Consider the following 9,645-nt stretch of genomic DNA (forward strand, 5'->3'; position numbering starts at 1 on the left):
CTTAACAAGAAAACCCAAAATGCAATAATGACAATCATCACAAATACTGGCCAGACATTTCTCCTCTAACAGAGAACAGAGCTACTAGGATAAATGGCTAATTACAGATCTGGAACAAGAAAATAAATGATGTGCTTTAAACATCTTTTTTTGCAAGAATGAGAAAACTACTCCAGAATGAAAGGGAACACATCAAAAAGATGTGTAATCAGCTTTAAATGGCAGCTGTTGTTTATATCTGGGGCATTTGAGTACCAAAATGATAAGCTTCATATTCTTGCAAACTTATGATTGGTTTTGCTATATTTGTTTGTGTAGAATCAATTTAAAAAATCATCAATAATCATCATTATTACCACATAGTAATAATTTGACACAAGGAAGAATCATCTATAAAATATTAATTCTAGTGGGTGAAAATTTAAGGACCAACCAGATAATTATAAAGTCACAAAATATAGACACCCAAAATATTTATGAATTATAAAGTGTAAACAAATACTGGGTTTATCATGGACCAACCTGACAGATACTTCTTAACCAAATAATTAGCCAACACTATCCAGTGGTGGAACAAAGTGGTATTACATACCTCCACAGTTTCTTGTGCCTGTGTCATTCAGGCCTGAGATATTTGCTTACTCTTAAGTGGAGGCTAACCCTAGATCCTAGAACTTGTCCACCATTACTAGAAGCTGACCATAGTTAGTGACCATGTCTGTAAGTGCTGCCAGAATATGCTTCAGTGTAATAACTAGGCATTGTATGCATGATGTTTTTTCTCTAATGGCATAACCTGAATCCACTTGTGAGAACATATCATATGATTCTAAACTGAAGAAAAATTTAAAAAACTACTACTGATATGCACCATTCAGAAATCATATATATCATAAATATCCCAGAAAAATTCAGGTGTTGCTCCAGATTAAAAAAGACAGAAAAAAACAAGACCACTGGACACAATGAATAATTAATATTAAAGTTTTCCAAAGTCATATTTATTTTGGTTCAAAAAGAATTGTTGAAATAACTGGCAAATTTTGAATAAGATTTGTAGAGTAGATATTCATGATTTAATTTTCTTATTATGCACCTTTTTTTGAAATGGAGAAAAGAGATAAGGCAAGTTAATAAAATAGTAACATTTGAGAAATGTTTCTTAGAGATTCTTTACACTACTGTCATAAACCTTCTATAAATCTAAAACTTTAAAAAGAGAATATTTCTGAAAGAAAAATATTTCTTAGAATATTAACAATTAACAGTATACTCAGTAAAATAAACTGTGGATCTGTATATGTGTAATTAAATAAAAAAATTTAGTGGTGGATGATTAAAAATATATTTATGGTCTCAAATTCTTCCGCTACAAAAAAATTTATTTACAAAGGAAAATCCTTCAAATGTCACCTTGATAACCAATACTAACGTCAGCAGAAATGAGGATATTATAGGTCACATGATGTGATTCAAAGAGAAAATCAGAGAATCGATTCTGTGATACTCTTGCCAAAAAACATGTAATCTAGTTCCAATCATAAAAAAACAGAAAATACACCTTAAGCACATTTTACATGATCTCTCCCTGAAAATATTCAAGGTCATGAAGGTAAAGAAAAGACTAAGGAATATTTGAATCTGAAGGCATCTATAAAATACAACAATTAATTTCACTTAATGGCTCTGAATAAAATATTTTGCTACAAAGCACAATATCAGGCTACTAGAAAAAAATAAAAATATTTTAGGATTAAGTGGTTGAAGGCATTATGATATTGAGAAAAAGCAATTGCTTAATGTTTTTTTTGTTTGTTTGCCTTTTCCCTTCACACAATCTTAAAAAAATCATAGGAAAGTTGCAGGTTCTAATATAAAGTACTTGTGTCCACTGGAGCATTTTAAAGTGAATTGCGGAAATATGCCACCATCCACGGTATATTTATCTTTTACTACAAGTCAGAACATGCTAGATAACTACAATATAGCCTTTATTTTTAAACTGATATGATTAATAAGTATTCTGTTACTTGTTAATATTTGACAAAATCATTCATAATAAATGAAGGTTGTATTGTAGTTATGTAGCATGTTCTGACCTGAAGAAAATACTAAACATATCATGAATGGCAGCATATGTCAGAAATTCACTTTAAAATTATTCATGAACAAAAGGACTTTATAGTAGAACCTGAAATTTCACTGTTATTTTCTAAGATTGTATAAACAAAGAGAAAAGTAAATACTGTTTTTTATTTTAAAAAGTCTTAAGTCAATGCTTCAAATTAAAATTATAAAAAATTAAATGCTGTATATTTGATGGCAGTATAATAATTCTAATACATTAACCCATTAGTGAATATAGTAACTGGCATACCAAACTAATGTTACCTAAATCTCTGAATCTATATTCAAGGACACATTTTTTTTAATTAAATACGCACAATTTTATTGATTGAAGAGATTAGGACAAAAACATTAAATCAAATACAGGACAAAGCACCAGAGGCCATCAATCCCCACCATGCACGTCGCCAATCCTTCTTCCTACAAGGTACTTAAAAAATAGGGGAGAGGGAAGAAAAAAGATCCTCTTGACACAGCACCATCTTCTGAATGTAAAAAAGCCTCTCCTCTCTATCCTCCATTATCAAAATAGAATCCAGGGCAAATCGATGGCCGCCTTGTCTCCTGATTGTGAATGGTGAAGCCGCCCTCCTGGGGACAGGGGCTCCTGCTGAGCAGGCAGAAAGCATCCAAGAGTCTGCATACACATGCCACACACTATCATGAAGCACAGATTCAAGTAACATTTACATACTAGAGTCCACATGTTACCTACCCAAAAACAGGACCATTTCACAAAACATATACAGGCCATAAAATCCAAACAACTGAGGTACTGGGAACACAGATATTTATGCCAAAAGAGTTCTGTATCATACAGCAATAGAAAAGTCATAATAAAAAACATTTCGCCACTCTAAATCAAATAAAGCTATCTAGAAAAGCCAAATAAAAGGTTATTTCAGGGACAGAGATACTCAAACAAGAAAAAAAAAAAGAAATTACCAATGTTAACTACAGCATGTAACATGTCATCCGAAGTCGACCCGTAATTGAAGTACTGGCTTAATACATCACAATGTGACATTTTCCTTAATAAATAGAAGAGTTTCTGAAAATTCAAAGGTGCGCATTGGGATAGAGGGATGTTTTATTTATATCATCCAAGCTTTCAGCTTATCATCCTTCCCACTTTTTTTCTGTCCAAACCAGAGGGCCTTCCGAGCCAAAGGGATCATTCTTCGTAAAGAAAATTAAATAGCTGCCCTGTGTTTTATACATGGGGGACAACCTGTTTCATTCCACTAGTTTCCCATAAAGCAAAGACAAAACGTGTAGTTGAGATCAGAGAGTCGCACAACTGCCAGGTTCCAGGAGCTTCCCGCCCTCTTGGGCCCTGGCTGTCACTCAGCAAAGAGGGGGACCTGCCAGGCAAACCCTTCAAAGGACACAAACCAAACAGGAGTTGAACTTCTCTTTTCCTTTCTTCTTCCCCTTTCGGCTACCCTAGTGTCATGCGTCTGGAAGCTGGACTTCAAATAGCTTCCTGCCACAAACCAGTTGACACGAAACAGGAGAGCCCGTGAGGACATATTTTTCCCCTTCAGGGAGCAAAGCCTTAACATGTCATTTCCTAAGCAGGACATTGAAGAGTCTGTTTAGAAGAAATGAGTGGAGGAGAGTGATTAAGAGACACCAACTGGACTTCTGCTTTCCTTTAGTGTAGCACCCAGGTTTCAGGTCAGACTGTGTGCACCGAATTATTATTATTATTTTTTTTTAGCGAATCCCATTGATTATCACATAGGTGGTTGGCTTGTTTAGAAGAATAAAAAAGAAAAAACAAAAACAAAACAGAAAAAAACCCTCCTCGGCCAATTGTTCCTTCCCTAAATCATAACAAGAAGTTAAATGCTAACAGTACAATGCCAAGATGTGTGTTTCAGGCAGAGAGTTTTGATTCTATCAAGATCGGCAACTACTTTCTGAACAAAATGAAAAGTGGGGTTGGCTGGAAACAGCCCAGTGGGCAAGGGGTGGTCTCCCAGGCTACACCGGGGGGAGGAGCTGGGGGGCTCCCGTCCACCCGGCCCCACCCCTGCCCGCCTCTCTTGCCCCGTGCTACATGTTCAGCCAGCTCCTGGAAGGCTTCCTTCTCTGATCCAAGAAACAGGTGACAGTGAGTGTCCCTCATGCTGCCCAGCCAGGCCCCGCGTTCCCTGGAAGAACTCCTTTCTGGGGCCCTCTAGCTCCTGGTACCCGCTAAGTCTCTGGGGGACGTGAGCTCAGTTAAAGAAAGGGTCCAAGTTCTCTTCCATGTTGACGTCCGGCACCAGCTGGTCCGACGCCACCAGCTGGTCCGACGCCTCCTTAGCACCACAGCCCGAATTGGAGACACTAAAATCTGTAGAAAACCAAGGGTGGTCCAGGATTTCCTGCGAGGTCAGCCGCTCGGAGGACAGAGTCTCTGGAATGTTGAACTGGCCACGGCGGATCTTGCTGAAGAGGGAACTGGGCTCAATGTCATGGAAAGGGTAGCGGCCCCGCAACATGGTGTACAGCATCACTCCCAAGCTCCACACATCCGCGGCCTTGCCCGAGTAGCTGCCGCTGGTGTTCAGGATCTCGGGGCTGACGTAGGCCGGGCACCCGTGCTTGTCGGACAGGGAGTCGTCGTCTCCCTGAAGGATGTAGGCATCTTCCAGACTTTCCAGCTTCACCCGAGTCCGCTCTTCATCCTTGAAGATGAATTTCTGCAGCTTGAGGTCCCGCAGCACCAGGCCCCCGTTGTGACAGTGGGCCACGGCTGAAGCGATCTGGTAGAACAGTCTGGCTGCCTCCTCCTCCCTCAGCTTCTTGCAGGTACGCACAAAGGAATGCATGTCCCCATAGCTTCGCTCGAAGAACACATAGGCTTTGGTCTCGCCCAGGAGGATCTCCGTGATTTGGTTGATGTTGCTGTGGGCAGACAAGCAAAAGCAGGGGGCCAGGGACTCCTGGTAGCAGCTGATCTCAAACACCTTGCACACCAGTTCCTCTTTGCTGTGCAGATGCACAGCACGAAAAACATGGTCTCCCTCCAGAGGTTCCAACAATAAGTACTTTCCGAGGCAAGAAACGCAATGCGACAAGTTCGGAGTCTCCGGCGGGCTCGGGGAGCCGAGGTTCGGGCTGAAACTCTGGCTGTGTTTGGCGGACCTTATAGACAACTCTTCGAAATCCTGGGTATTGTTCCGCAATTTCCCATATCTCGCTATTGTGATGGGGGTAGACGTGTGTATATTCATGAGTGTGGGGATCGCACACAACAAACAAAAAAAACCCGCTGGAGAGAGGAGTCGCAGGCGAGTGCGGCTGCAGGCGCCTCTGTGCCACAGGTATAAAAAAGGAACCAGAGGGGAGGGGATGCAGAGGGGTTACGTGGAGAAAGAGTTGGAAGCCCCTGATGGGCTCCGCAAGCACCTCGTCCGCTCCGAGCCGGGCTCCCGGCGAGGGGGGGCGGTGCTCCGTTGAAAGGCAACTCGGGTCCTTTTGTTACCCCAAAGCAGCCAGCGGTATGCAGAATCGCCTCACTTTTTAGTTTTTCTCTCTCTTTTCCCAACTGGATGTAGATGAGTAACCAGAATGTTAAGGTGGAGAGCTGCAGCGCCGGGTTTCCCGAAGCGAACCCCAGGCAGCCTTCCGAATCGCAGACGGGGCGGAGAAGCCCGGCTGTAGTTTGTGCAGTCTTCGGGAAGCGCACGGCGGAGGCTCAGTCTCCACGCGTTAGAAACCAAACAAAAAGAAAAAAGGAAATAATCACGGGTCTACAGGCTCGCGACGAACGGCAGCCAGAATCCGCGCTGCACCCCCTTTTTTGGTGGAAAGGGTGGGGGGCGTGGAAGGGGGGGTGCCGGAGAAGGCAGTTACCTACGTTTTAACTGTAGATGGCGTCTGAGGCTTTTCCAAGATCCCAAGAGCTCTCCAAAAAATTAAACAAACACACAAAAAAAGAAAAATAGCAAGGGATCATTTAACTTGGAGCGGTCAGAGCTGCCAACAAAAGATTGCAAAAGCTGGGCAGAGTTGCCTCCCCGCCGGGCGCAGGTACCGCGACAAAGCCCAGGGCTTGGCCCGCGGCGCGGAGGTCAGAACAGGCTCATGCTGTCACCGCTTGCCCGCGTTCAGGATCTTCCTCCGAATGAAGCCAGAAGTGCGGGCAGGACCAAGGAGGATCAATGGTCTCCGATTTCCCAGGCACCACCTTCCGGGGGTCCAGCGGGAACTGGAAGGGAAAGCTTCCCCGGCTCTGCAAACCCGCGGCGTTCCTTTCCAGCTGGAGAATTGGATCTTGCCTTGGAGTAATTTGCAACCACTCTGTCTCCCCCTGCCCTCAACCCAAATTGCCCGGCGGGGTTTGTTTTGGAGAAAATTGACTCTTCTTTCTTCTTCTTTCTTCTTTCTTCTTCTTTCTTTTCTTCTTTCTTCTTTCTTCTTTCTTCTTTCTTCTTCCTTCTTCCTCCTCCTCCTCCTCCTCCTCCTCCTCCGCCTCCTCCTTCCTCCTCCTCCTCCTTCCTCCTCCTCCTCCTTCCTCCTCCTCCCTCCTCCCTCCTCCTCCTCCTTCCTCCTCCTCCCTCCTCCTCCTCCTCCCTCCTCCTCCTCCTTCCTCCTCCTCCTCCTTCCTCCTCCTCCTCCTTCCTCCTCCTTCCTTCTCCTCCTCCTCCTCCTTCCTCCTCCTCCTTCCTCCTCCTCCTCCTTCCTCCTCCTCCTTCCTCCTCCTCCTTCCTCCTCCTCCTCCTTCCTTCTCCTCCTCCTTCCTCCTCCTCCTTCCTCCTCCTTCCTTCTCCTCCTCCTTCCTTCCTCCTCCTTCCTTCCTCCTCCTCCTTCCTTCCTCCTCCCTCTTCTTCCTTCTCCCTCTTCTTTCTCCTTTTCCTTCTCCTTCTCCTTCTCCTTCTCCTTCCCACCCAGAAGTAAGAGAGGACTGTGTATTTACAAATTAAAGGGGCTGGCCGACTGTGCCCAAGACCAATCCTGGCGCTCAGCAAGCCAGCATCTCCCGGCGACACGGTATTAATAGTTACTTACGTGGCCGGGGATCTCAGAGCGAGCCGGCTATGTGTGCGCGTGTGTGTGTGTGTGTGTGTGTGTGTGTGTGTGTGTGTGCGCGCGCACACACGCCTGGCTCGCGCTCGGGCTCCCCATTCAATGTCACTGACACATTTCCACGGACCCCCCACCCCCCGCCCCCAGCCGCACCCGCGACTCTCAAGGATACATTTTTTAAAATACAAATAATCTATAATTAATGTGATATTCAGATTCACCAAATGAGTGTTGACCAATTGCTTGTTGAATGAAGTTTAAATGTTAGCATTTAGACAGTTTGAAAATATCTCAATAAAAACTGGTGTGCACTTGCACTTCAAATTTTCTGACAGATGCAAATAAAGCTTCATATTTTGAGAATTTCATCACCCCCACATTCATGGCTGGGGCCCAGCTGCTTTGCACCCCCAGATCCTCAATTCACCTTAGATTTTCTGAAATTCTACGAAGAGTCTGGGTCACTTTGCCTACTCTTCTGTAAGTGTCCCTGACCCTCCTCCCCAAGGTCCAGACTTTACCATGGGATCCCTGAAGCACCCTGCAGGGACCCATCTGCAGTTTCCTCAATTTGATGACATTGCATTGGAGGCCGAGAACCAGCTCCACAGTCAATTCCAAGAAAACACGAAAATGCACACTAATATTTTCCTTGACAGACTTCCCAGCAAATAATAGATTCAGGGTTCAGAGGCCAAAAGAAAAAGAAAAGAAACAAAAGTCAATTTCCCTCTCCTAAGAAGTCTCACATGTTTTGCAATTTTTATTTTATTAAGATTTGTAAGCCAGGTGTCATGGCACATGCCTGTAATCCCAGTGGCTCTGGAAGATAAGGAAGGAGATTGCAGATTGGAGGCTAACCTCAACCAAATTGGGATTTTAAGCAACTCAATGAGACCCTGTCTCTAAATAAAATACAAAACAGTTTTGGGGACTGGGCTCAGGGGTTAACTGTCCCTGAGTTTAATCCCCAGTGCCTTCTTCCCCAGATTGGCAATACTGTGGATTGAACCCAGGAACAGTCATTCTACCCCAACCCTTTTTGAGACAGAGTCTCACTTATTTGCCAAGGCTGTCGTTGAACTTGTAATCATCGAACTAACTGTTCCTTGCCTGAACAAGTGGTTTGGTGTAGAAATTTCATTTTTAGAATCTTATTCTCAAGAACAACTGCTAAAAAGTGTGCAGCTGATTGCCTGAGGATATTCACTTCGATGCTAACTGTGACTGAGAAAGGACTGAAATGTCCACTAGAAGACAATTCGCCAAAATCAACACTCCTTTATCCTTGCAGTTCAGGTTTCTGCTAAGAAATATGAGGCAGGATTACTCTGTGGCATGTTAACTATCCTTGAAATATTCTTATAAGATGTGAAAGTTTAGACATCATTTTGAATGTAAGTGTTGTTATTATTGTTATTATTAGGTACTAGGGATATAACCCAGGACCACTTAACCTCTGAGCCCTGTCCCCAGTCCTTTTTATATTTTATTTAGAGTCAGGGTCTCACTGAGTTTCTTAGGGCCTCACTAAGTTGCTGAGGCTGGCCTCCAACTTATGATCCTCCTGCCTCAAGCTCCTGAGCTGCTGCAATTACAGCCATACTCCACAGCACCTGGCTTTGATTGAATTTTTATGACAGCTCTAAAGTAGATGTCACCTCCTTCTTGAGGTAAGGAAATCATGGCTGGTGAAGTGGTGACCTCCATGCCCTGATCCTTCAAGTCCATCCTCCCCTTCCTGCTCTGCTTGGCCTTCCCCTGTACCCAGCACCTCCCAGAAGTGCTCTCTCACTAACAGACCGTGGAGTGCCTACAGGGTTTGCAGGCCAAGCACAAAGGCCAAATTGGGCTGTTTTAATGCCCCAAATATTAGAGCCAAAACAAATTCTCAACTAGACACCAGAACTGTACCCATGATCTTTTTTACACTTCTGGGCTCTGTTGAAGAGGGCTTGGTCTTTGGGGGTTTCATTCACTTCAATCATTAGTGCCAGCCAAGAGCTGTATGATGAGGCCCAAGGTGACAATTGCAGATACCTAGCTCCATGAGTGTGCCTAAGGAAAGCAGCAGCCACAAAGCCCCTGTGAGCTCAGGAAAGCAAGACATCTTTTAATAAAATGAACCTACAGAATTGCATGTGACCCCTTCTCCACATTGGATGGGCTTCAGGTTGCTGGCAGCAATTATAGAATAACCCCCTCAAACCAAAGATTGGAATACAACTGAGTCCCTCTGTCGAGCCTGCCAGACCCCATGTCATTCTCTTTGGTAAGTCATGTATCCCTCAACAGCCTGCTGCATTCCCATTCCCATGGACAGATACATTCTGGCTGGACAGAGGTCAGAATATCAATCCTTCATCAGTTCATAAAACTGGAGAACATTCCAATCATTTCCTGAGTCTGCAGATGGGACTGGCACAATTGGACCTAGTTAGGAAACCTTCCCTTTCCATCATGTTCAGATGAGCTCTGATTCTGGGTGACTGGAAC

The 9,645-nt window shown here is 44.0% G+C and overlaps 1 pseudogene; it reads right to left on the reverse strand.

The window, feature by feature from the left end:
• Positions 1-4,278: 4,278 nt before the first annotated feature.
• Positions 4,279-5,354, reverse strand: LOC101976035 (tribbles homolog 2 pseudogene; annotated as a pseudogene).
• Positions 5,355-9,645: the final 4,291 nt, after the last annotated feature.

Source organism: Ictidomys tridecemlineatus, unplaced genomic scaffold, assembly GCF_052094955.1.
Source record: "Ictidomys tridecemlineatus isolate mIctTri1 unplaced genomic scaffold, mIctTri1.hap1 Scaffold_45, whole genome shotgun sequence".
NCBI lineage: Eukaryota > Metazoa > Chordata > Mammalia > Rodentia > Sciuridae > Ictidomys > Ictidomys tridecemlineatus.